The 26,599-nt window shown below is 40.2% G+C and overlaps 1 protein-coding gene across 1 annotated transcript in view; it reads right to left on the bottom strand.

Moving 5' to 3' along the window:
• Positions 1-26,599, bottom strand: part of PRMT7 (protein arginine methyltransferase 7) — a 467,255-nt gene that overhangs the window by 73,129 nt on the left and 367,527 nt on the right. The window lies entirely within an intron of this gene.

Genomic DNA, 26,599 nt, shown 5'->3' with positions numbered 1-26,599 from the left:
CGTTGATGATGTCATGATGATGTAGGGTTGTTGGAGGGCCACGTTGAGTCCCTTAAGTGCCATGATGAGAGAGAGGGCTCCAATAAAGATGAATTAGGGGATGGCCCCTAATTCTCCATGCAAGTCATCACATGAGGCCCCAAAGTGGGTTTGGGGGACAACTGCTGGTTTCATTGTGAAAATTTCCTCTCTTGTAGTAACTGGAAATTATTCTCCTAACTGTAAATTTAATTATGCAGTTTATTTGCTACAACAAACAATGAATAAATCACTACTGCAATTTTCACCTAAAAATACTGTGGAAAATTAAAAAGCTGGAAACTGAGAAATTCTAGCACACACACAAAAATTTAACACTATTTTCTTTGGACAGTTGTCCTCGGAAAAACCCAATGTGGGAAAACTAGTGCAACAGATGAGGGTTTTATTATTGTTCTTCAACAGTAAATCTGAATACAATAATTTGGATGTCAAACTGACAATCCAATATGAGAGAATCACTGGCAAAATTATTGTGAGGATTTTTTCCTCACCCCACAACTAATTTCAACTTCCAAAACTGGCCCCACAGCAATATGTCCTTTCTTCTACATCAGCCTCTGCGCAGTGCTTGTGTAGGCCTTGCTATTGTTGCCTCCATAAACTTCTGAAATCTATAATTCTGCTTCTCTCTGGCTCTAGAACTGATTCACTGGTCCTCCTTATCACAATCCCGATCACCAGCAGCTGAATCAGCTGCTCCCCGAGCTAGATCGAACTCTTATCTTACTGCTGCCTATGCAGTCCCTCTGGGAAAACTCGCACTCACTCAATCTGACTCTTCCGGCACTAGAAACCTCCACTGAAATACTGCTTCACTCCTCTCCCACCTACTACTCGATCTCTGGCTCAAATTCTCCTACTGAATCACTCTGCTACTAGAAAATTGATCTCCCTAGATCACTGAGTGTTTGCTATGGTGTATCTTCTCCAAGTGCCCATCGACTTCCTCATATAATCCATTGTTGGAGCACCAACGACCAAGATTAAAACTTAATCAATGGCTAGGATCATCTTGGAGTTGATCCATGTCAGTTTCTAGATGATTCTCACCTTATCTCAATTAGTACTAATTAATTAACCATATTCCCTAAGTTTAGACTTAGGAAATATTTAAAAAACAGCTAATAATCTAATTGAGACACCTCTAGGTGGGATTTTCAAAAATGATTTCTGGCTTTTGGGGAACTCATGTATTCTAGCCTCTCTACCAAATTTCGTGGCTAGAACACATCCGATGCTACAAAAGCTAACAGTCATGGGTTTCCAGGTAAGAAAAAACATGTACAATGCTCCAAATAAGGGTTCTAATGATGGTGCCTGCCCTCCCATGTCTCAAGGGTGAGACAAACCTCCTCTGGGCCTTGGATCAACAGCCATGATCATGCTAAGCAAGTCGGGGCACATTGGTCCAAGTGCATCATCTCGTGAATAATGTGGGGCAATGAACAAACTGTTGAAGGTACTGAGGGTGCCCATGGCATGAAATGATGCTCTAACACATGATGGAGTCCCATTGCTCTCAACGCTTCCCCTAGAAATGTCAATATGATCCTCTGGTGGGCTTGGGCCTCAATTAAGTTGCCCAATCCATGATGAAACCATCTACCAATTACATATAAGATCCAATGGGCTTCCTCACCTTTAGGTACAATAATTCATTAATGCATCTAAGCAGTGTTGAAAATATCGGTATCGGCAAAATATCGGCGAGGGTCCAGAAAATATCTTATCGGCAATATCGGCTAAAATATCGGCAAATATCGGCAAGCATAAAAAATAATTTTTTCAGATTTTTAAATATAGCCGATATTTTGCCGATATTTTCAAAATATCGTGATATTTTGCCGATATTTTCCGATATTTTGAAAATATCGCGATATTTTCAAAACAGAAAATATCGCGATATTTTCTCGGCGATATATCGTTTTGCCGAAAATATCGCGATATTTTCGAATATCGCCGATATTATCAACAGTGCATCTAAGTGAACCAAGCGTGTTAATCAAGGGCACATGCCCAATGTGCCTGAGGAAAAACAATCATGTACCCAATGCACAAAGAAAAACATGCCTTTAGGATAGGATGTCCAACCTTCAAACATATGCTCTTGATAAATGGGCGAGGGGGCACATGATTGGCTTGAGGAGCGAAGATCAACTGGCACAACGTATCGGCTACACTGGTGGTTGTCAGGGGCTGATGGTTGTTGACTGAAGAAAAATCTAGGAGAAAATTTCTCCTATGGGGTCACCCACTTTTGGTGGGTAACATAGCCTACAAAAAAATTGTTGGAGTTGGAGCTTCCTTGCAAGTTGAAGCTTGCAGAAGAATTGAGGTAGCAACCTCTCATAGGTTGGAGCCTATAGAAAAATCTGATGTAATAGAGGAAGTAGGAGCTTGCCTTTGCATCACAACAACAACAAATTCGTGGTTTTCTCCCTTTATGGGTTTCCACTTATATCTGGTGTCCACATGTGATGATTTTGTGTGTTGATTTTATGTTGTTATGAAAGTTATTATACTGTGATTTACATATTAAATGTTGGTTGTATGTGAAACTCGTTGCTCATATGATGTACTACTTGTCAGTTAATAAGTTGAGATACAAATTTAAAGGAAAAGTAAAAATTGTCCATGAATGCACTAAACTGATTCAGCCCCCTCTAAGTTTACTCAAGATTCCAACACCATTTTCGCCCATCATTCTAGCTTACCCATTGATATTGACCCTCAATCCATGTTAACCCATACCGCTACCCTTTATGATGTTCCTAGTCAACCCTAAAACAGTGCGAAACACGCATGTAAAAGAATATTGAATTCATTAATTCACAAAGAGCAAACAGCTCAATGATAATACAAAGATATTTACAATAATAGAAACATCAGGTTTCTATGTACAAACAGTTTCATCTAAGAAACTGCTAAAAGAATAAAAATAGCAACAGCTAGAAGACTGAGCATTAAATACTAAATAGACATATTCTAATACCCTCCCTTAATGCTCAATCTATTTACAACACCAATAGACCCTCGGAATTTTACAAATTTATCAGGACCAAGAGGCTTGGTGAAAATGTCGGCGGGCTGCTCTGTTGTGGGAACATATTGCAACTGAACTGAGCCGTCTTCAACCAGCTGGCGAATGTAGTGGCAATGAGTTTCCACATGCTTTGTTCGTTCATGAAAGACTGGATTCTTGGCAAGTTTGAGCACTCCCTAATTATCACAAAACAAAGAAGTAGGCCCTGTCTGGAAAACATGCATATCTGCAAGCATACGACGAAGCCAAACTGCCTCACAGGATGCCTTAACTGCTCCCCGATACTCTGCTTCTGTTGAGGAGAGAGCCACTGCCTGTTGCTTCTTACTAGTCCAAGTAACAGCACCAGATCCTAGACTAAACACATACCCAGCTGTAGATTTACGGTCATCAACCGAACCGGCCCAGTCAGAGTCAGTGTAGCCACTGAGAATAGGATTGGAGCTGCGAGTATATAAGAGGCCATAATCAGAAGTACCACGCACATATCGTAGCACCCGCTTTGCTGCTATCCAATGATCAGCTTTAGGAGCTGACATAAAGCGAGAAATGTAGCTTACTGCAAAACTGATATCAGGTCTGGTAGTAGTAAGATAGATGAGACTGCCCACTAATTGCCTGAATAAAGTTTCATCCACAAGGGGAGAGGATGACTGTGCTGAAAGTTTGAGCCCTGGTTCCATAGGAGTCGTGGCCGGTTTGCAATCCTGCATTCTGAACCTTTCCACAAGATTTTTGGCATACTTGGACTGAGAGAGAAAAATCTGATTTTCAGTCTGCCAAACTTCAACCCCCAGACAGTAATGAAGAAGTCCCAAGTTTGTCATCTCAAAAGTTCTGCATAGATCTTGTTTGATCCCATGGATCAAATGTGCAGCGCTGCCAGTAATGATAAGATCATCCACATAGACAACCACAAACAAGATATCAGCACCAGTATGCTTGATATACAGGTTTGCATCAGATGGGCTCCGCTGAAAACCCTGATCTGTCAGGTACTGATCAATTTTCATGTACCAAGCCCGAGGAGCTTGTTTCAATCCATAGATTGCTTTAGCTAACCGACATACTTTCTGTTCTTGACCAGCAACCTTGAATCCTGGAGGCTTCGTCATGTAGACTTCTTCTTGAAGATCACCATTTAGGAAAGCACTCTTTACATCCATCTGATGAACTTTCCAATTGAACTGAGTTGCTAGGGCAAGAACAAGCCTTATGGTACTCATCTTGGCTGTAGCAGCAAAAGTCTCCTCATAATCGATGCCTTCCTTCTGTGAGAACCCTCGAGCCACAAGACGAGCTTTATACTTGTCTATGGTTCCATCAGCTTTGTATTTTACTTTATACACCCATTTGCAGCCTATGGGCTTTTTTTCGGCAGGAAGATCAGAAAGTGTCTAGGTGTGATTCTTCTGAAGACTCTGGAATTCGGCTTCCATAGCCTGTTCCCACTCAGATGTACCCTTAGCCTCTGAATAGGTTTGAGGCTCAAAAATACTGTGAAGGTTAGCCATAAGAGCAAAATTGACTGTAGACTGTTGTCTGTTCTTATGTCTAGAAGTTCTACCTTCAAGGAGCTCATCATCCCGGAGATCACCTATGGTTTTAGCCCACCATTTAGGTCGAAGAGAAGAAGAACCAATATCAGGATTAGAGGAACCAATATCAGGAGGAGGGGAAGAAGGCTCAAGAGCAATAGGGACAGCAAGAGGAGGATTAGCTTCTGGAGGAAGCTCAGATAGAGTATTATCAAATCCTGATGCTACATCATCCCTCCCATCAGGTGGACTGACTGGAAGAAGAACATTGTGAGGTGGATCCTCAGAACGCTGCTCAGAAGAAGACTGAAAGAATCCTCTGTCTTCATCAAATACTACATCTCGACTGAAGCTAAGACGACCAGTGGCTATATCTATCAGCCTATAGGCCTTGTGATGATCACTGTAACCTGTCATCATGAGTTTCTGACTTTTGGAATCCAACTTAGAGCGCTTAGCAGATGGAATCCAAACATATGCAACTGAGCCAAAAACTTTGAGATGACTGATCTTAGGCTTACGACCAGACCAAACTTCTTCAGGAGTCTTCCCTTTAACAGCCTGAGTAGGTGATTAGTTAAGAAGGTAAACAACAGTAAATATTGCTTCAGCCCAGAATTTGTTTGGAACACTCCTGTGTTGTAACATGGAACGAGCCATTTCAACAACCGTGCGGTTGCGACGCTCGACAACACTGTTCTGCTGGGGAGTGTAAGGTGTGGTTAATTGACGTTTGATGCCATGAATATCACAGAAGTTGGCAAAAGCTGAGGAACAAAATTCCCCCCCATTGTCGGTCCTAAGGGTCATGATATTACAACCAGATTCTTTTTCAACTAAGGTTTTAAACTTCTGAAAGGTACTAAGAGCATCAGATTTATTTTTTAAAAAATACACCCACATCTTTCTACTGAAGTCATCTACAATAAGTAAAAAATATTTGCAAGCAGTGATAGAAGCTGTATTCATTGGACCACAAATATCAGCATGAAGTAACTGAAGTACCTTGGATGCGCGCCAAGATTCTCCATTTTTGAATGAAGACCGATGTTGCTTTCCCGCTTGACAGGCGCTGCATACCCCCAACTGCTGAGTCTGAATATCAGGTAATCCTGACACAAGTCCCTCCCGAGAGAGCTGAGAGAGATACTGCATATTTAGATGCCCATATCGCTGATGCCATAGAGTGCTGATGGGAGAGACACGTGCTGCTAGACCATGGTCCTCTAGGCCAACAGCAACTGTTAGACTGGTCTCCCTGTCAATGATGGAGCACTTGTGTGCACTGAACACAACATCAAGCTGAGGAGAATTCCTCATAATCTGGCTGACAGATAGCAGATTAATCTCCATACCAGGAACATAGTATACATTTAGAAATATGAGCGTGCGTCCACCAGAATGAATTTGAACTGTACCCCTGCCAGCTACATTGTACTTTTCACCTCCACCAAATACCACTGAATCACTGAAAGGTGAGAAGTCAATAAACCAGTCACGCCTGTGAGAGAAGTGGCGTGATGCACCAGAATCAATGTACCATGCAGAGGAAGGAACATGTTCTGAAGACCTTTTAGCCATAAAGGCGTAAAAGGCAGAATCTGCCTGCTCGGAATGTTCTGCAACATTCGCTGTCTGATTTGGCCCTCCCTGTTTCTTCTGTTCAGAAGCAATCCTCTGTCGGCAATCTTTCTTCATGTGACCGAACCTGTGACAGTAATTACACTGCACACTTTTCTTCCTAGCAGGATCAAAAGACTGATGAGAGCCTTTCTGCTGAAAAGACTGAGAGGACTGGTATTTTGCAGCAAATGCATTTTCCGAAGACACTGATGAAGTACCACTACCAAACTGCTGTTTCCACCGATCCTGCTGCAGAAGTTTGGTACATAAATCTGGAAACTTCAAATCAACATTTGTGGTTGTAATGTTGAGTGTTTCTATGAAGTGTTCATAAGATTTCGGTAGACTCTTCAGAGTAATGACTACCATATCTTCTTCCTCCATGGTCCGACCAATGGCTTCGAGCTGATCTCGAATGTCTTTAATTTTGTTGAGATGTTCCTGTAAAGACATATGTTCATCCATCATGATGGAAAACAACTGATTTTTGAGAAAAAATGCTCTGCTTTTGTCAGATGTCTCGTGCAGTTCTTTCAACTGTTGCCAGATTTCAGCAGCGGTCTTGCCAGAAGGAATCTGTGGTAACTGATCATCAGCGACAGAGAGCTTGAGAAGCATAACAGCCTCCCGATTTCGATCATCAAATTTATCTTGATCGGTACCAGTTGTACCGGGACGAGACTCTTTGCCCAAAATGAGCTGATCAAGACGCCTGTATTCAAAAATGGTCAGCATTCTTTGTTTCCAAATGTTATAGTTGCTGCCATTAAAGCGTTGATTTCCTTCTAGCATCAGATTGGTGAGCGTGGCCATTTTCCCAAAGTTAATATAGAAGTCTGACACACAACAAAGTGTAGCTGCCTGCTTTAAAAATCTTCTTTCAAGATGACTGTACCAAATCTTAACAAATTCTGTTGTGAAAGAAATATACTTGCACACAAAAAATTACTCAGATCTGTATCAGTGCAGCAGATAAAAAAACACTAGACCAAAAAAAATAACTCAGATCTGATCACGCCACTTTAAAGATGACTGTAATGCTGGTTTGATCACATGTACTGATGATAACTGTGATGCTGTTTTGATCCCTCTTCAAAAAATAAGTTGTGATGCTATTCTGGTCCCACCGCTTCAAATAAAATTCACAATAAACTTTAAACCAATTGCTAAGCAAATACGTGAATCTGGAAAATACCTGTACGTGAAACTGCCGTCACATGAAACTGCCGTTACGTGAAACTGCCGTCAATTTCCAGTTACTGTTTGAGCTGAGAGATTGGGAAACCGGAAGAATTCTGAAACATGTCGGGGCGTGGTAAGGGAGGATCTCGATCTGATGAAAAACGTGAGCCAAAAAAAAAAAAAAACGCGAGGAAGACGCAAACGCTTTGGACGCAAACCAATGTAATACGCAAACGCTTGAGACGGCCAATGTAATACCACGTTTTCAGGTCCTGCGGCTAATCGAACTTGCTACCTCGCACACCATAGTCGTTTTGAAAAACAAGAATTCGGGCATGAAAACTGTAGCACTGATGACACTGATATATTCCCGTAACTATGACTGTGTGAGCGACAGGCATATAAACTGTGCTGCCACGGAAGATCGATACGGCGTTCAGGTTTTTACGCCGGTTTTACTCAACGGATGCATCCACCACTGTTAAAATCTGCGAGGAATCTCGAGCAGTCTGGAGCGAGGACGAAAACCCCGAATTACAATCTCTAGACAGCGAAGTCGACGACGGCACCTTGGCTGGATTTCTCCTCGAAACTCGGGTCGAATTTGGTGCCGCTGATATGTTTCGGGCGTTCTAAAGACTGCTCAGTATTTTGATGCCGCTGATATGTTTCACGTGTTCTAAAGACTGCTCCGACGATTGGAGGTTTGCCGTTTTAGAACTTGGGCCCCCCCCCCCCCGGGGTTTCGAATCTTGGTTCTTCGAAGACGTCGACAGTCCTCGTAAAATGATAATGCAGGAGAAAAATCCCTTTCTGTATCGAGATTGACGACTGTAAGCTTTTATCACAATGAGCAAAGCCGAGGCTAAGACTCAGTGAAGGCTACCTGGCTTACAGAGGGCTCGACCTTAGAAAGGAATGAAGGAACTCACGAGATTAGGATATGAAGAGGATAGCTGATCAAGAAATCTACAGACCCTGAGAGCAGTTTCGAAATAAACTACTGAATTTTTCAAACTATGAAAAATTATTTCGAAAAAAAAATTCCTGTGCTCTGATACCATAAAACAGTGCGAAACACGCATGTAAAAGAATATTGAATTCATTAATTCACAAAGAGCAAACAGCTCAATGATAATACAAAGATATTTACAATAATAGAAACATCAGGTTTCTATGTACAAACAATTTCATCTAAGAAACTGCTAAAAGAATAAAAATAGCAACAGCTAGAAGACTGAGCATTAAATACTAAATAGACATATTCTAATAAACCCTCTATCAATGTCATCTCCCCTCCATACTCTTGCCAAATTTTCTACCATACACATATCAAGGAGGAAATACAGGAGATGAACACTAGTGATACAAAGTTACAAACCAATCTAACTCATAAACTGAATATCCAAACAAAATGGGATAACATAAATGAATCCATATGGATTAAAATATTGCATTGAATAAAAATATGAGAGATGATGATAGAATTGCAATGAGGGCCTGTTGCCTCCTAGGAGCTACCCTAGCACTTTTCATGACAACACCATTGTACGACTAGAGAGATGCAATTCTAAAGCCTTGTAGGCCATGTGATGGTTATGTATATGGTATCCAAGGCCCATGATGGTTGACCATGCTTGGTCCGTTTAGCCTCTATTCTCAGGTCCTTTCGTCCTAAATAGGATTGCAGGCCTTAGATGGATCTATTGGGACACATGGTTTATGGGAGCCATTGGTTTTACAGGGGTGATTACACTATGTAGGGCTTGTCACATCCATGTGAGGAGTGCACCTGAGTCTTTTCCGCATGGTCAAGAGTCATATAGTTTGTATGCATCTCATTGGTCGTAGTATTCTCCACGTGGCAATCTCATAGTTCACAACATGCCATGATTTATGGGGCATTACATGGATTCCAATGCACGGGGTCCTTGGGTACAAAATTTAGCAAGTGCTCATTTTGTTTAGCATGATGCATATTTGACATGCTATGTTGAAAATTTGGCAAAAGAAGGTATTTTCAAGCAAAATTTAGCAAGTTTATGTGAAAATTCCTTGATTGCAATTACTAGAAATTTACCTCCTAATTGTTCCATAGTTTATTTGTTATTACGACACATCGATAAACTCACAATTGCAATCTTCACCAAAAATAAAATATGTTGAGGAAAATAAACTGAAAGTTGAGAAAATCATACACACACAATAAAATTGACACCAACATTTTTGGACTAACGTCCCCGGAAAAAACCCGAAGGGAAAACCAGTGCAGCAGATGAGGGTTTATATTATTATTATGCAACAATAAAAATCTAAGTACAATAACCTAGATGCCTCACTGGCAATCCTCTGGCAAATAATATGGCAGAATAATTTGGAGAAATTATCTCCCTTCTGCAACAATTTGGCCTCCCTCTAGCCTACTCGAACTCTCTCACTAGCAACTCGCTTTGCCAAAATTCGCACTGCCTGCCCTGGGAAAATCGTACAGCCTGCTAGCTGGCTCTAGATGAGTTGTCTTGCCTCCCTCTACCTCTGGAATGAAGTTGCTCTGCCTTCCAGACAATCTTCTGGCCTCCAACAAATGAATCAACCTCCTTTCCGACACTTTGCACTGGGGTTTTGGTTTACTCACACTGCCTATGCTGCCCTTGCTGCAGAAATATTTGGCCTCCTCTCTCTTGCCAAACTGGCATTGGAGACACCCTAGAAAATCCTTCATATCCTTCTGTTGTCGCTCCCTCAATCACCGATGCTCATCCATTGGCTTGAATTCTTCCCTCACTAAATCATTGTGCACTTGGAAATTCACACTACCTGGATAATTGCTCCCTCACTTGTGTCTCTCCTCATCCCATTGATCTGCTCTTATAATCTCTCGTTGGAGCTTTAACGACCATGATTAGATCCTCATCAACAACTAAGCTAATCTTAGACTCAATCCATGTGAATCTCTAGAGCATTCTCGACCATTCTCAATTAATTCCCATTAATTAATCAATTTTCCGAAATTAGACTTAGGCAATTTTGAATTATTGATTAATTAATTTAATTAAGACGTTTCACAAGCTTATCTCACGAAACTTCTTCTAGGTTTTGGAGATCTCGTGCTCCTTAGTCGCTTAGACACAAATCGAGACTAGAACACTTGTCTGATGCTACAAAAACTAACAATTAAGGGGGACTTGGGCATAGTAATGCATGAGCAAAGGGTGGCAAAGTACATTTACCTTGCATGCTACATTTCTCTCGACCAATACTACTCTCCTGCACCTGGACAGTCTTGCGCTGCTGATGTCTGACTGACCTTCTCCACTTTCTCCAAGCTGACCAATCTCCCTGTCACTAGAAATCACTATGAAGAGAATATTTTCCATCATGCTACTGTGCAAACTTTGAACTACTCATACTGTTGCTGCTACTGCTCTTCTGCTGCTACAACTATTGCAATAATGAGTCTGATCTCCTAGATCTTGAAGTGCTAGCTTCCATAGGGTTGCTCCCTTTGAGTCTCGATCTCCTTATGGTAAATCTCTTTGCTCCCTCATAGCAACTCACATTGTCCTCCTACATTGGAAACTGGACTACGTAGCTCTGAACTAGGAATCTTCTAGCTGGAACTGCACCTGCATACTGCAACTGGGCAGTTCGCATTGTCTGTGTCACTGCAACTAGTTTTGCAATTGTCTCTCGATCATCTGATTGCAACTAGCTCTATTATTGTCTATCTAACCGCTATCTGCTAACGATGTGTTACTGCAACTAGCTCTGCCACTGTCTATCGAGTATTTGACTACAACAAGTTTTGTTAACATTGAATCCTGCTACTGTCATATTGTGGGCCCCTAAAGCAAAGGTGATGGTCCTGCTGCAACAATCTGGAACTAATCTAACTGATCTCCATGTTGCATCTGTGTTGGACCTTGCCCAACTTGATATGGATAGGTATCGAGCTTCTCCTCCACTTGGAGGTACTGCTGTTATCAATGCAAATTCCTCCAATTTGGCAGTTAATTCATCAATATTTTCCGAAGCTGCTGTCTGTGTGAAAATTTGCTGCAATAATTGATTTATTTCTCCTACTTATTTATAATAAGTTATTCACCAAAGCTTCAGTAAATACCAAAATAAATTCAGTTGCAGACTTCACAAATTAAGAACTAAATAATTAGGAGGAAAGAGAAACATCAACATACGAACAATCACATTGACACACTTGTTTTTGGACAAACACCACCAGAAAAACCCAATGTGGGAAAACCGATGCAGCAGATCTGAGGATTTTTATTATTGGCAGTAAATATCTAAATACAATTTGGATGCCCTAGAGAAAAACGACAATCCACTCAGAGAAGATAACTGAGAATTCTCTCACACTGATTCTAGAGATTTTGCTCTGTCCCCAGCCCACTGTGCAGTCCCTGCGTGAGCCTACGCAGGCTCTGCGTGATTTCTACGTGGAGGCTCCCTTCGACTGCATCAACCTGGACTATTGCTGCTTTTGCTACTGAGAAATCGAGATTTCTCCTGCCAATCATCTATTGCGATTACCGACACTGAATTCTGCTCATCCCCAACACTTTTGCGTCAACCTCCTCCAGCTGCTGCGCTGACCCTCTACGTCAATCTCCTTCAGTTGCTGCATTGTCCCTTCTTGGACCAATGCTGACTCTGGTATCCCTCTCTGTATTCACTGGAACTGGAAATCACTTCCTTCCAGTGCTGCCTCTGATCCTCTTTGCTTGATCACTGGTTCAAATTCCTTAGCAAACCCTGCCCTAGGAAAATCAAACTGACTGATCAACTCTCTGTGTGTCTTCAAGTGAACCCCAAGCCTCCATCTTATACTTTTCCTGTTGAGTCTTCAACGGTCGAGATTAAGTCTCTAATCAACGGCTAAGATTAAAACATGACTTGATCTGCCTTCTAGATCATTCTCACCCATATTTTGATTAATACCCATTAATATTTTAATTTCCCTAAGTTTAGACTTAGGAACTCCATTAAAATATTAATTATTTTAATAAAATACAATCCAGGTGGAATTTCACCAAACGGTTTTTGGGTTCTTTAGAACTCAAGTGCCTTAGCCTCTCCACCAATTTTCTAGGCTAGAGCACTTCCAATGCTACCAAAAACTAATAGTCTTCTCTCGCTTCTTATCTTTTTTCCTCTAAGGACACTGGGTAACATAGTGGCCACACTCACCACACCCAAAGCGCTTGATCTTCGGCATATCCTTTTTCTTCCTTTCTCCCCCTATTGAGCCTTGTCACTGACTGGGACCCTTCTTCTCCTTTCCCTTGGTTGCAAGGGTTGCGTTTTCCTCATCCTCCTCCTCCTGTTTTTGTCCCTTGCTGCTGCTGTTAACAGTACCATTCACAAGGATGAGTCTCATCTCCTCTTGGGGAAAGTCACTCCACAGACGATCCATCCAATTAGTGTATCTCACCTAGAAATAAATTGAATGAAAGTATGCACTCAGTGGTGAAACCATTGAGAGTTGTTCTGACTAGCTCACTATCTGATGGTTTTTCTCCAATGGCTGCAAGTTCATCTCTAACATTTTGAATCCTGGTGAGGTAGGGTGTAATGCCTTCTCCCTTCTGCATTCTAGTGGTCCTCAGCTTCTCCTTGAGAATCATCTTCCGATTCTCTGATGGATTCTCATACAACTTTATTACGACATCCCACATTTCCTTTGTTGTGTTAAGTGTAGCAATATGTGGAATGATATGATCCTGAACGCCATTTAGGATCATCCTCTTAGCCTTGGCAATTTCTTTCTTGTACGTTGCCTGTTGTTGAGCATCTATAGGTATGGAAATAATGTTCTCTACCTACTCCTTCAAACCATACTCATGTAACAGGAATGGCATTCTCACCTTCCATATGCCAAAGTTGGAGGCTTCATCTAGTCTGTCTTGATCCTTGAGTTTTGTTGTGGCCATCTCTGCGAAACTCAAATAGGATGGAGGTCAATAACCTAAAAAACCCTTTCTCTTTCTTGCAACTGAATTTGGCCTCTTTTGCTACTTGCACTCCTACTGGAATGCGCAGATCTGATCTTGCACTAGAAGATCTGTTCCTGCACTTGATATAGAGATCCTGCACTAACTTCTAGAACCCTTTCTGGAAATCGCACTGCCTACAATCTCACTAGGCAACTCACACTGCTGACCCTGAAACTTGCACTCGCTGGATTGGCTAGTCTATATAGCCTCTTTTTGCTGGAAATCACAATTTCCTTTCCTGCACTGGAAATCTAGAAACCCTCTGAGAATTATGGAAATTCCCTCACTGTGTACTTTTCTCTTCCTACCCCACTCAGACCTGCAACTACAACACTTGCTACAAATCTTCTGAGACCAGATTTGATAAATATGATCTGCAAAATCGTTGATCTGCTCACCAAAATTACTTTCCAGTAATACCACTGCCCGCGACCACAAATCTAGAGCAAAATCAAACTTTTCCTCAACTTGGATTTGGAAATCGATTTTTTGCTCCTCTACAAATTGAACCCTTGGCTCGCCCTGCGCAGATCTGGAGAAATTGCTTCAGATCTGTCACTAAAACTGCACGATCCCACCCCTTCTTGCCTCTGAGCTTCAGATTTGATCAAACATGCTCTGATACCATGTGAAAATTCCTTGATTGCAATTATTAGAAATTTATCTCCTAATTGTTCTGTAGTTTATTTGTTATTACGACAAATATCAATAAACTCACAATTGCAATCTTCACCAAAAATAAAATATGTTGCGAAAAATAAACTAGAAGCTAAGAAAATAATACACAATAAAATCGACACCAACATTTTTGGACAAACATCCCTTGGAAAACCCTGAAGGGAAAACTGGTGCAACATATGAGGGTTTATATTATTATTATGTAGCAGTAAAAATCCGAGTACAATAATCTGGATGCCTCACGAGCAATCCTCCGAAAAATAATACGTAAAATAATTTGGAGAAGTTATTCCCCTTCTGCAACAATTCGACCTTCCTCTGGCCTACTCGAATTCTCTCATTAACAACTCGCTCTGCCAGAATTCGCATTGCCTACCCTGGGAAAATCGGACAACCTGCTAGCTGGCTCTAGATGAGCCGTCCTGCCTCGGTCTACCTATGGAATGAAGTTGCTCTGCCTTTTGGACAATCTTCCAACCTCGAACAACTAAATTGACCTCCTTTGTGGTACTTCACACTAGGTTCTGGCTCACTGGCACTAGCTATGTAGCCCTCACTGCAAAAATATTCGACCTCCTCTCTCTTACCAAATTGGCACTGGAGACACACTGGAAAATTCTTTGGATCTCTCTGTTGTTGCTCTCTCAATCACTGATTCTCCTCCACTGGCTCGAATTATTCCCTCACTGAATCACTGTGCACTAGGAAATTCACACTGCCTAAATAATTGCTCCCTCACTTGTGTCTCCCCTCATCCCATCAATCTACTCTTATAATTTCTCACTAGAGCTTCAACGACCATGATTAGATCCTCATCAATGGCTAAGATCATCTTAGACTCGATCCATGTGAGTCTCTAGAGCATTCTCGATCATCCTCAATTAATTCCCATTAATTAATCAATTTTCCTAAGTTAGACTTGAGCAAATTTTAGTTATTGATTATATAATTTAATTAAGGTGTTTTGCAAGCTTATCTCATGAAACTTTTTCTGGGTTTTGGAGATCTCGTGTTCCTTAGTCTCTTAGACACAAATTGAGACTAGAACACTTGTTTGATGCTACAAAAACTAACAGTTAAGGGGGACTTGGGCATAGTAATGCATGAGCAAAGGGTGGCAAAGTACATTTACATTGCATGCGAGATGTTATACATTGCATATCATGCATAGAGCCTCCTATCACATGTAGCAACCTCTTGGACCCCAAAAAAAAACAAAACACTGAAGTTCTAAGTGCCATGCCAACATAATCGTCCAAGTTTTAGTTGTGGTAGAATTTAAGTAGTCCTACAAGTAACACCCTAGCATCAAATTGGCAAGTGATAGCTTATTGGAATCCTCATGACATGGCCCACCTTCTTCAACAAAATGTTGGGATCATCTTCCAAGCCATTTTCTCCACAAGGCAATTCATGGGATAGGTTAATTCGCCTTGAAACTCGTGGATGGGAGTCAAAGAAAGGTCAAACTAGTTGTTGCAGTTGGAGGCACCTAAGCTAGTCATTGGGTTACTATTCCTCTCATTTAGCTCGGTTAAGGTCAAATCAAGCTCATACATGTGAATCCAAGGCCTCGATGTTGCATGTGGAAGCCTAATCGAACCCCTTGTGGTTAACTAGTTCTTTTAATGCAGAAAATTACTTCATACAATGATTTAGTTTCCAACATGTGGATAACAAGTCAAATAATATTATTTTGGGAGAGAATAAATATAGCCATTATCTAGCCATTAGAAGAAAAGTTATACAAGGCTAGATCCTCTTTCCATTACAGGTTGTTGGTTGTTGTTAAACTGTCAGATCATTCATGCCATATTAATAAAATTATTTTCCAGGTGCAAGTTGTCAAGTGGATTTATTTTTCTACGCTTTCTCTTAGCTTTTTCTTGTAATTGTGCTACATAAGATAGACATAGGTACTTCTGGATTATTGCAAGGCTGTTGGGTTGATCTATTAATGGTTAATGAGTCACCTGGATGGGGAGATCAAGGTGGTAGACCTCATCTCACCCTTGGATGGTATTAAGTATCAATTGAACCAAAATATTGGACAAACCCTTGTAGGGGTTTCCTTTATTGAGGATTAGATTACATTAGGTGCAATAGTTGACCTATGGATTCAAGAGATGTCCATAAGGGAGACCATTTTAATAGGATCTAGAGGATTGAACAACTATTCTAGACTAGATTGGGTGTGATAGCCACTAGACTCTAATCCCATCCCCTAGTCCAAGGTGCATAACTGACTTAGAGGAGGGTTGTGATCACAATCTAGCATTTTAGAATGTATGTAAGGCCGAAATAAGCTCCACTACAACAATCATCCTTTTATAAAATTTCAAAATCTTTTATTTTCTACTTTATAAATATCAAAAAACACAAAAGTACTTGTTTCTTTTTTTAGCTTGCGATTGAAATTTATCTTACTAGCTAATAGATCTTTGGGGTTCTAGCACTAGAACTATTTTATACCCAAAGACATTTTGCCCTCCTGTTTTTTGCATTTAAATTTTAATGAGCCATATTGTGAGCTATGTTGCAAATCTGCACCTTATTACAGCAAAAATCTACAACAGATCCAACAAAATCCTCAAACCAAGTATCTACCCAATAACTCTCTGTTTTATTCCATAATTAATTTAATAACATAGATACATTTCTCTATAGCTAAAATATACATATTCCAGCTGTTATAAGGTTAATTTGTTTGCTACAAATTTTTTATGAGTTTTGACCTTAGGAAAATTTGATTCTTGTTTTTTCTACGTGGTTGTTAGATTGTTGGAAACTCTTATTTTAGTTATAGATCTCAAGTATTGTGCCATCTTTATTGTTATTTACTTGTAGCCCAAGCTTCTCACCAATAGATCTACTAATCTTGTGTGATTTCACACTTGTGGTTGGCCTCATTAGACATATTAGTTTGTTGGTTTCTACATTTTCTGACAATTTTGCAGGTCTAAAAGTACAAATCAACAAAGAACTTGCCAACTTCCAGTCGCTTATCCAACGACAAAATAAAGAAAACATCTCATACTTGGTAAGGGTATTTATCACTCATTATTTTGTTCATTTGAAAGACAAATGTTTAAGGTTTTGAGCAATTTTTCTTGGTTGGCCTGCATTACTTCTGCAATAAATTTCATTTCTATATTAGTGAATAATAAAACAATTAACTCCTATCTTCACTTGAGAAGTCAATGTTAGGTGCTAGTCCAGTAAATTTGGGTGAAGTCACTTGTGTGTTAGGGAAGCCTCCCATAGCTTTTTAATAGGAGTTGAGCTAAAAAAGTGGGGATTTGTGTCAAGGTGACTATGGGCACTTATCCTATGTGGTCCCTGTTACCTACCCATGTGGGTGACCCCTAAAAGAAAAAATTTCTCCTGATGTTTCAACTTGCTAACCAGCAACCCTATCATGATCCACAAATAGCTAGCCTCAAATGCCTCTCATCCACACTTCAGTGAGTGTTGTCTTTCATCTAGCCTATTCATCGGATGAGGGTGGGTCATCTATTATAACTTAAAAGGTACATTAACCATTTTTGTATTCAAGTGCATTTATTTAATGTTTAAGGACATTCTAGTATGAATCACAGGTTGAATTAGATGATAGACCTCCATTAACTATACACATGTTCCCTTGCTTTTGTCATGTCCCCATTTTCATTTTCCTCTATAGTACAACCAGGATGGGTTTCCAAGGTATGTGATGGCCAAGCCGCAGGAGTAGGAATATGTCATCAGGGGTCTCAAAGAAGTTTTGAGGAACTTTTATGAGATCTGATGGCATTCGCTTGGCATATACCATCATCCACACAAATTGCCTTTCGTTCCGTTGCATTCCAACAACTTTCATAAAATAGGGTTATTATTGGGCACAACTTAATTAATTATACTCAAGGTAGCATTTCAAGAGCAATATTTGACGGAGCACCTTAGTGTTATAGCTTGTTGGAACTGGAACGAGAAGATCTACATGATGGGATGTTGAGAAGTGATTTCTAGTGGCTGGAGAGAGTATGATGAGTGATTTACCATTTTCTTGAATTAAAAGTGACTTTAATTAGTCACTTAATTAATTAAAATTTAAAAATAAACAAGGGAAAATAATTAATTGGAGGAAAAAGGTGAAAGTGACTTAAAATAAAATTAAAAAAAAGTCACTTAAGATAAAGTCAAGGGAGGAGCTTCTAGAATAATAAAAAAATAAAAAAATAAGGTGCTTCTAAAGGCTTGGGGATCTATCTTTGGAGTCTTTAAAAGGAGGAGGAGGATATCATTTGGGACATCTTGGAGTTGAGTTTTCTTTCTTGTGGAAAGGTTTGGAAAACCAGAAGTTCCCAGCTTCAGCAGTAGCCTTAAGACTGAAAACCTCGGGTGCTTTAGTGAGAATGGACGAGCACCCAACTCTTCTCTTGGTGAATTCATCCAGGATTCACAGATTGTGCTTAGCAATTCAGTTATTTACATGGCTCGATACAGTGTTGTAGCAGATATCTTTTGAGACCATTACCGCAACAATTTTCAACTTTTGTACCAACATTTTCTATATTAATAAAATAAGGTTGAGTTCTACTACATGTGCATTTTGTCAATTTTCAGTTGCAGTTCATACTTTCCTGTTTGCTGATTAATGTTATGGTTCAATTTGTAAAATGTGTTTGTGAAATTAACGACATAAATTTTGAAGCAAATTTTCAGCAAAAAAATTATTTGGGATTTTCAATTTTTGTACCAACATTTTCCATATTAATAAAATAAGGTTGAGTTCTACTACATGTGCATTATGTCAATTTTCAGTTGTAGTTCATACTTTCCTGTTTGCCGATTAATGTTATGGTTCAATTTGTGAAATGCGTTTGTGAAATTAACGACATAAATTTTGAAGCAAATTTTCGGCAAAAAAATTATTTGGGGTAAGGGAGAGTCTTCCAAGACTAAAGCAACGCCAACACGGGCAGAGAAGGAAGTTTTGACAGACAATGACTGTGCCATGAGTGCACACACGCCACTTGAGCAGAAGTGGGGAGACATTGAGCTGTAGTCAGGAGGATTACATGCGATGAGGGGCGGGATCCCTGAGGTACCCAACCTCTTGGATTAGACCTTGCTACGGGAACCCTGACGAGGAGTAGCAGGATTGGCTGAATGGGTAGAGACGGATGCAGATGGAGCGGTAGAGAGAGCTACGATGCAAGAGTCTCGAGACAGCGCATAGCTAGTAGGTTGCAGTAGTATAAGAGGCACAGGAGTGTTGCACCAGTGCAGGAAGGCACAAAGAGATGTGCAACGATGCGAGATGCAGGGAGTTGTTGCAGCAGCGCAGAGGTTAGAGAGGGAGCACTTGTCAGCGGCAGAGGGAGCTTCAGCATCAGTGGGTGTTTCTAGCCCAACAGGGAGGTCAGTTGGGAGATCAGTTACTTACTTCTCAGTAACTGAGTTGCAGTGCAGCAGTGGGTAGCACGATGCAACATGATGAGAGGAGGTGCAGTGTTGGGAGAAAGGACCAGCGACAGCACGGATGCAGAGGGCGCTGTCGTATAGATGCAGCAGTGGCAGTGGCGAAACCATGGGCAATAGTATAGGATAAACAGTGCAGAGGATGTTGGGCAGGAAGGCCTAGCATCAACACAAGTACCGATGCTGGATGATCAGAGTAATACTCAGCAAGGAGTATTGCTAGAGCAGAGTCCTCGCTAAGAGGGAGTGTTGATTAGGGGTAGCATCAGATGTGCTCTAGCCACGAAATTTGGTGGAGAGGTTGGGGCACATGAGATCTTCAATACCCAGAAAGAGTTTGGGCAGATTCTAAACAGATCAGGAGATATTAAAATAATCAATATTTTTAATGGAATCCCTAAGTCTAAACTTAGGGAAAATAAAATATTAATGTGTATTAATATGAATCTGTGTTAGAATGGTCCAAAAGACATGGATCAAGCCAGATCTAATCTTAGCCGTTGATTAGGGACTTAATCTCAGCCGTTGAGATGTAAACAAGAAAAGTATAAGAGGAGGCTTGAGGGTCACTTGGAGAACACACCAGACTGATCAGTCATTCTATTCTCTAGAGCGGGGTTTGCTAAGAGAGATAGAATCAGTGTTCGGGAGAGCAGCTGAGGGGCATTGAGTACAGAAAGAAAGAGAGGCGGAGATAGTGCCGGGATAGCAGCAAGAGAGAGACACAGGAGCAGCCAGTGCTCACGCAAGGCCACGCAGAGGCAGCTAAGTGTTGCGCAGAGCACCAGAGAGGCCAGCATAGCTGATGCAGAGGCTCAGAGAGCTGACGCAGGGCCTCCTAGGGCTGACGCAGGCTAGGATAGGCTGATGTAGGGCCAACGCTGGGCTACGAGAGGCTGATGTAGTCCAGATTGGGCAAACGCTGGGGTTTTTGGGGCAGATTGGTGCTGAGTAATTGCCGGAAGGATTATCCGGGTTTTCAGCCAGTAGATTTGTCAGAAACCAAGAGGTATTACTGCTAAGAAAATTCTCTATTAGGTAGGCCAGTTTCAACACCTAGATTGTACTCTGATATTGCTTAATAAGAAAACCCTCAGATAGATACACCGGTTTTCCTGCATTGGGTTTTTCCGGGGACATTAGTCCAAAAATAATGGTGTCATATGGTGTGTTTGTCTTGTTTCTTTTAGTTGCTGATCTGTAATATGTTGAGCATGCACTAGTGTTTATTTTCAGTATTTACATTGTAAATAACTTGTTAAGGAAAAATAACAAGTAGGTAGGAACAAATCAGATAAAGTGCATGGAGGGTTTCTAATTGAGTAAACTTAGAAACTTCAACATATACATGACTCTAAATTATATATATATGATAAGATGACAAATCCCTATAGACATCAAGAAGAAGTCTTTGACCTATAAAAGACTCCTTGTTCATGAAACCCATGAGGCAAGCATTACAAAATATGTTTTATTTTCTCTATTTCTTCATTACATGGATTTATAATTACTTAGTCAATATGAAGACCGAACCTAGTTACACTTTCTTCAACAATTTGAACTCCTAATGAATGTATAAATAGGAGAGACATGAATTCATTTTTATCATCACTTTGGATTGGATCATTCTCTCTCTTGAGAATTTCACATTTCTTTCTTGGGGGACAAACTAGAGCATGGATGAATTTTGATGTTTGGATTGGATTTTCTTACCTTGGAGCTTCTTTATTAGCAAATGTATTGATGGTTGGATATATTCTCTTACATGTAAGTACAACTTTGATGCTATTTTCTTATACTTTGTCACATACATTGATCATGGGATTTTCGCTATTTTTGGGCTAATTGTTGCACGCATTTACTGCTTCATTGTGGAATTATGTTTCTATATAGCATATCTCTATGTATGCGGCATCTTCGTTGAACAAATTGTCCTAGAGATCGAAGTTATCTTGATAAGCCATCTTCATCTACAAGAGAAGTATAAACACTTTAAGATCACTTTCTTTTTGCCCTAACATTGGAAAAAGTTGCCCTTAGAGCCTCCTTGAGCTAGAAATGAGATCCTTCTTCATAATTCTTCCTGAATCCATATCCCCAAAAGGAATTAGGCACTAGTCCACCATACGGTAATCACCTTAAACCGTTTTCTTTACCTTTTTCCCCTCTTTTCTAAGTCTAGCCATGTTGGGCCACCTATGGCATCACTTTCCCGACAAAGTAGCCATAGAGAAAGTTCAATCTCCTAGCTTGTATTGCGTTGGTATGTCTTCAAGGTCTCCAAATTTGAAGAAATTCCGACGGTGGGATTGTGAGATATCCCAAGCCCTAGCTCTGAGATCAAACTTTTCCCTGGTGTTCCCTAGGCTAGTACCTCATAGGATCAATTTGACACCTTTAAGTGGAAATTCTTGTTTTGATCCTTTCCCCTTCCTTGTTTAGGTTAAGATCATCATTAGTTGCTAAACTCCCTCCCCTTAACCTAACCTGGGTCCACTTGGTCCCGTGTGGTCCCATACCTTTGAAAAGTCAATTCTTCAAGAACCACTTGGGAAACCAAGTTCAATAAGGATTTTAGGGATTGGGAAACTCCTTTACAAGGCATATTCCTTAAACCTAGCCCTTAAATCCTCACCTCCTTCTCCTAGAAAGCTTTGTACCTTGCTTGAAGAGCAAGCAAGCTCCATTCTTAACCTCCTACGAAAATGATCATTAAGGTCACTTCACATCAGTGTTCCACGGGACACGTCCCCCAGGGTCAGGTGCGCGCACCCCTCGCACCCTGCACAACCGAGACGGGGAGTCTCTTGGGGGTGCGTTTCCCCACGCACCCTTTTTGGGGAGTCTTGGGGAGACGCAAGGGGGTGTGTTTCCCCAGTGTGGGAGTCTAGACTCCCCAAAAAGGGTGTGCCTGGGCGTCCCCCTTTAAATTTTTCTAATAAGACTTAAAAATTAAATATTAAAAATCAAAAATTCAAAAATCAAAACCATTAATTTTTTTTTTAAACTAAAATTAAAACTAAATAACTAAAACTTAAAAGTCTAAGCTGAGGGACGGTGAGCCGAGTCATTGCCGTTGAGAGACACTGAGCCGAGACAGCGTGCTGCGTCCCCTTGCAGGCTTGCTGTTGGCAGTTGCTCCAGCCGCTGTTGTTTAAAATTTTGACCACGACTTTCAAGTTTCAGCCGCAGCCCAGCATCCTCGGACCTCCTGAGTCCTTTGCCGTCAACCCTCTGTCCCTGACGTTGTGCGGCTCCACCTCCAGGTAGACATTAAAGCTTGAAATCTGAACTGTTTTAATGTTGTAGTTTAAAAAAAAAAATGTTGTAACAGTGAACATACAGCCTGCGGCCCTGCTGTAATTTTTAAAATTTTTATTTATTTTTTCAAATTTGATACCATTTGTTTAAACTATAATTATAATGTTTTAAATTTTAATAATTTTTAAATATAAATTTTAATGAAAACTTCAAAATGCTTCAAAACACAGTCACTTGAATTTAATTTTTATTTTTTGCTTATGTTTTTGTTTTTAAATTTTAATAATTTAAATTTAATTCCACTATATTTGCATTGTAAATTTTAATTTACATGATGAATTTTCTTTTTAAACTCTTCCTGCAGGGCAGAAAAACGAAAAAAAATTGCAAAATAAATTAAAACAGTGACACAACAAGCTGCAAGCCTGCAAGTGTAAAATCGTTGATTACAACATGAGCATTATTTCAATATTTTATTATTGATTTTTATTTTTGTTTTTCGAATCTCATGGTATGTATGAATAATAATTAATTCTATAATGAGACTTGTCACTTGAGTATGTCATATGAATGATGTATGTATCAAAATGAATGATGAGGATGGATCAATGATTCAAATTTCAATTGTCTACTTAATATTTTTATGCTTTCATTATTGAACAATGAACAATGAATATGAACTTGAATTATATATATATACCTCGACGACTCCCTGCACCCACGAAATTTCCCTAAAATTTGAGGGTACTCCCACACGTCCCCCATGTGCGTCTCCCCGCACCCGCGTCTCCCCGCACCGGAGTCTTGGTGGAACATTGCTTCACATCCATTTGTTGATTCATTCTTCAAAATGACTTTCTATACACAAGGTCTCCTCCCATTGGCGAAAGTTCGTAAAGAGGAGGGAGTCTTAGGTAAGGTGATAGCGGGCTAAGTCTCCATTGTTGCCCTTGATCTAGCAGTTGTCCCTTTCGGAGTCCCTCTTAGGCCCCCTGCTAATTTAAGTGGTAACAGCCCTGATTAACAATACCTTTTGTTGTGCTCTTATCACCCAATGCCTCTGGCGCTGCAGAGACTGTGACTCTAATAATTGCAAGGTCACCGTGTTAACTACCAAAGAGTTTCTGAGGCCCCTCAAGCTAAGTGAGAAGTGTTTCCCCATCTCTTTCTCAACCTAGCTTATGTTAGGAGGTGAATTATTAATGCAATCTAAATCTAATATGCTTATGCAAGAGATTATGGGTGAAATTATCTTGAGTTAAGATTGCTTAAGTTATTTAAGTAGTTATGTGAAATTTATTTTAAGGCAAGAGTACTTAACAATGTTGTGATACAATCTTAAACAAGATGAGTGCTAAGAGATACAAGTGCAAATTTTAAATAACCAACTTTATCCACCAATGATTATTAACATAAGATAACAAGATCAATGTCAGATTCTAAGTGCAAAGATGATATGAGCCAATTTCAAATCTATGAAAATTTATATCAGCAGTAAAAATTCAGAAAATTCAGACTTTTTCAACCTTATAACCAGTGTTGTTAAAATCGCGATAAAATCGCGATTTTATCGGAAAATCGCGATTTTTTCCTCTGCCCGATTAAATCGCGATTTTTATACCAAAAAATCGCGGACTTTTTTTTATAGCGATTTTTTCCAAAAAATCGCGATTTTTACAGAAAAAATCGCAGAGGCACGGGGCAGCGGGCTTTTAATAGGCGAAAATCGATTTTTTTTATGTCATTTTGCTGTTTGCGCGCGGAGGAGGAGGAGAAGAGGTGAGGGAGAGGAGCTGGAGGGTTTCCATCGAATTTGGGAGCGAATCCAAGTGGTTTTAGGAGAAATCCAAGACAAGATCACCAATTTGTCCATAAAAAAGGTATGTAGATTAATTTTTTTTTGTTTTGCTTCTATAAAAACTTTGTTTTTCATTGTTTTTAAAGAATTTTTTGTAATTTTTCATTGATTTGGGATGGGTAATTTGTTATGACTATGAGAACCAATTTTTTATTTTTATTTTCTCATTTTTTTTAAACATTGTTTATTTTTTTTGAATTTTCATTGTTTTTTGGCATTTGCCATTGGCATTTGGTTGGGTAACTTGGGTTTAGAAATTGGGATTTTGGAAATAATTAACTTGTAATTTTGTAAATGCTAAATTGTAATTTGTATTATGTAATCCTAAATTCCTATTTCCTAATCCTTATTTTTAATTTTTTCCATAGGTTTGCAAATTCAAAATTCAAAAACAAACATGCCAAGGAAATTGGATCCTTTCTGGGAATATGGTGACCCTAAAACTCCGAATGATAGACAAAACTTGTATTGCAAGTTGTGTGGAAAGGAAATATTCGGGGGGGTGTACAGGTTGAAGTTCCACCTTGCACAAATCCCTGGACATGATGTGAGGCCCTGTCTAAATACAACTGCTGAAATTATCCAAAAAGCCATGAGAGCATTGGGAGAATTAGAGCACACTAGAGAGGCCAAAGAAGAACTCAAAAGGCAACTAAAAAGGTCAGCTGAAGGAAGTGGGCCAAGTGGCACTGGTTCTACTGCAGCGTCAGTCAATCCGGTAGCTGCATCATCATATTTTGTTCCTCGAACCACACCTGGTTCACAACCAACTATTGGTTCAATGCTAAAAAGAACTGAAAAAGAACAAGCTGACAAGTTGATGACAAAATTTCTCCTCTGGAGTGATATTCCTTTCAGCATTATAAGGAATAATCCATTTTTCCAACCTACTGTTGATGCTATTGCCAGTGTTGGCCCGGGGTACAAAATCCCTTCTCTTCATGATTTCAGAGGCCGGCTTCTTCAAGATGAAAAGCGTGACTGCACCCAAAGATTGGAGGATTTTAGGGCATCATGGGCACAAACAGGATGCACTGTTATGTCAGATGGTTGGACTGACCAAAAGGGGAGAACCCTTATAAACTTCTTGGTTAGTTGTCCCAAGGGGACTATGTTTATCAAATCTATTGATGCAACTCATCAAATCAAAGATGCAAGAACTTTATGTGATTTGCTGGATGTGTTTATTTTGGAGGTGGGTGCAGAAAATGTTGTCCAAGTCATAACGGACAATGCTGCAAATTATGTTGCTGCTGGTAGAATGCTTATGGACAGGCATCCTACTTTATTTTGGACACCTTATGCTGCCCATTGTATTGATTTGATGTTAGAGGACATAGGGAAAATTCCCTTTGTCAAAGAGGTTGTTGACTCATCAAAAAGCATCACAAAATTTATTTACAACCACACATTTGTGCTTAGCTTGATGAGAAAATGCACCAACAACAAAGAGTTGGTGCGCCCCGCCATTACACGGTTTGCGACGAGTTTCATATCTCTTCAATCCCTCTTGAATTCTATGTGGGATTTGAAGAGAATGTTTCTTTCAGAGGAGTGGCGTGCTTCGCCAATGAGCCGCAAACCAGAAGGAGAAGCCGTGTGCAGACTAGTTTCATACCAGGAAGACTTCTGGGCGGGAGTGCAGGAGGTGTGCGCTGTTACTGAACCTTTGGTAAAGGTTCTTCGGTTGGTTGATGGTGAGAAGCCCGTAATGGGCTATTTGTATGGAGCCATGGACAAGGCCAAAGAAGCCATTCGGTCCTACTATGATGATAAGGGAGATGATGGGTTTCAGAGACAACTCCTTCTATGGGCAGTCATTGATGAGCGATGGAACAACACACTCCATCGTCCCATTCATGCTGCTGGGCTTTTCCTGAACCCTGCATTTTCTTAT

This window comes from Pinus tabuliformis, chromosome X, assembly GCF_031772625.1.
Source record: "Pinus tabuliformis cultivar Carrire ecotype Pingquan chromosome X, CPIR1, whole genome shotgun sequence".
In the NCBI taxonomy this organism is placed as follows: Eukaryota; Viridiplantae; Streptophyta; class Pinopsida; order Pinales; family Pinaceae; genus Pinus; species Pinus tabuliformis.
Note: the sequence above shows the minus strand (reverse complement) of the source record. Positions and strands in the feature narration are given on the sequence as shown.